This window comes from Crocodylus porosus, unplaced genomic scaffold (assembly GCF_001723895.1).
Source record: "Crocodylus porosus isolate Cpor-Errol unplaced genomic scaffold, CroPor_comp1, whole genome shotgun sequence".
In the NCBI taxonomy this organism is placed as follows: Eukaryota; Metazoa; Chordata; order Crocodylia; family Crocodylidae; genus Crocodylus; species Crocodylus porosus.
Window position 1 is genome coordinate 217,549,874 of NW_017728886.1, and position 2,500 is coordinate 217,552,373.

At 38.2% G+C, this 2,500-nt stretch overlaps 1 protein-coding gene across 3 annotated transcripts in view; it reads left to right on the forward strand.

The window, feature by feature from the left end:
• The window catches only part of ZFHX4 (zinc finger homeobox 4), a 177,816-nt gene that overhangs the window by 170,389 nt on the left and 4,927 nt on the right, over positions 1-2,500 (forward strand). The gene's annotated exons all lie outside the window — the stretch shown is intronic.

Below are 2,500 nucleotides of genomic sequence, written 5' to 3' on the forward strand. Positions count from 1 at the left end.
CCCCCCCCAACATCTGCCAGCACCCATATTGACAGAGTTTACTTCACTTGGAAAACTAAAACAACATCCTTGCTGGAGAGTGGGATTAGCAGTGTATACATACTTGGTTACATCTATACTCAGTTAATTTATCTGAAATAATTGCTGTTGCCATGTCAGAAAACTGTCTGCTTCTAAAGGTTTATTGTCAGAAAGTCCTTCCCCTATTGAATGGATTTGAATAAAAACATGTGGGTCAGTTCATTATATGCCCCATATTGCTTCCAAATATTGTGAAAAGATTGTAGCATTAGCATTAACATTATCACCATAACTCTGTATAGTTGGGTATTTTGGAGGGGGTGCAAGTTTATAGGTCATATATCAGTGCTGGCTCATGTTCTTGAAGTCCACTTCTATTTTACAATATGCTGTTGATGAAAGAGCACAGATCTTTCACTTAATGCTTCTTGCTGTCTACAGAGAAACATTTTTTTTTTTACCTACCAGTCCTTTCAGAACATTGGTCCTCAGCTTTCTATTTGGGTTAAACCTTCTTAGATTCCTCTGAGAGAAAGAGATGTCTCTAACTTGAAACAGTTAAAACACCCACTTAAAGAGGTACCAGAGCTAGAGCATTTTTTTAGAATTAGTGAATTTTCCCGTTCTGTTTCTTTCATGTCAGGTACAGAAGGATTAGGTTTCCTGGTCATCTGCCCTGAGTTCTTAATCCATGCTTCCCTTTAAAAGAACATACTCCTTTGCTCTGCCACAATCTTTCTGAATATTTATTTATTTATTTATTTTTACATTTCAACTAAATTCCCAAGAATAACATGAAAAGTGAAATTGGTAGTTGACTGGATGGTCAGCAGCAGTGTGGGTAAATTGAGAGCAACATGAGACATGGAGGTAAAAGGAAAGGGGAATAGAAAAGAATAAGAAAAAATGGTCACTGAGCCCACAAGAGTATAATACAGAACCAGTTAACAAATCTGGGGTTCACTCTAAATGCATCACTCTGGCCAGATCCAGACATCCAGGTACATGTAGTTTGTGGTGCTTGAAACCTCAGGAGTTGTTCCCTGGCTCCTCCACCATGCCATGACCTGGGAGAAGCAGGGAAATGGCAACTTTTTTCTGAAGCAGGGCATTTTGCCCCACACTAAAGCTTGTGTGCAGCAGCGGCAAGAAGTAGTGGCACAAATTTGTGCCACTACTTTTTTCCCCACTGCAAGTGCACATCCCTGCATATGGGGACACCCCTCCTGAAGGCATTTTTGTAGTTAAAATATAGCATGGAAATTGACATGAAATACATTTTCGCCAGATACCATACTATTGCCACAGTTATTTCCCACTGAAAAAGGGGTAAGCTATCTCAGATACCACTGTGCAGTAGCTGTAGCAATTACTGACTTTTTAATGATGACCATTGTGACTTGTTTCTCTTACTATCTAATCCCTGCTGATAATACATTTTAACTCCTTAGTGTTGCCCTGGCCATTAAATAGAAGTAATGATACTGTGACAAACAGTAAATGGTCTCTCTGTTAAACCTGATAATTATTCCCCTTGAATCCTTAATTGCTTTATTCCTAAATAATGCTAAGCACCTGGGTATTGATGATTTAAACTTCATTCTTGACCACCTGATTAGTGCTTCCATGTAGCTAATGCCTGTCTAACCCCCGTTAAAGAGCCTAAAGTTATTGTTCTTTTACCCATGCACTTATAGTCTCTTCCTAGGGCTTCCATCCACTGAACATTAGGCTTTCTATGTGTTCATTTCTCTACCAAGTTTATTTGCCTCTGAAAACAAAATTGGCCACAATGCACAGCCTCTTACAATTCCCTTTTCTATCCTGTACCATCATTTAGTTTTCTGGCCAACTATACCTCTCATATAAATTGCTTTATAATAGACTGTTACCAGCCACTACACTGTATTTGGTACTTGAAAACACAGCAAAGATTTCTTCCATTAATATACGAGGCATACTTGTACTGTTCATGCATCCTCCAAACAGAACCAATGTACACTTAGGTTTTTTCTCTAATGAGTTGGAAATCATGCCTGAATGTTTCAAGTAAACCAGGAACAGCAGCATTCCTGTGTAGATGTACTTTAGTACTAGCACACTTATTTCCCAGAACAAACTGCTTTGACCTGGCTGTCATGATAGTAAAAGGTTTTGCGTGACACTCAAAAATGAAATTTTAAACTGTGTTGTCTGCTGTTAATGAATAGCATTGCCTTTATTACTTGTTTTGTCAGTGGCTTAGATGGTCATTTACTACTGATGTTTAATTAGCTAAACACCTTTCTTTATTTGGTACTATTGTAGTTTCCCTCATCAATCTGGACAGGGATTCCATTTTACATGATAGCTAATTACTTGTAGTGAGCTCCATAATTACCAGATTTCTCAGGTGAAGGACAAGTGGGTATATCATCCCAGAAGGATAGCAGCAAAATTAGTTAAAATGAATAAGAATGTAGAGATCTCTCAAAGTATC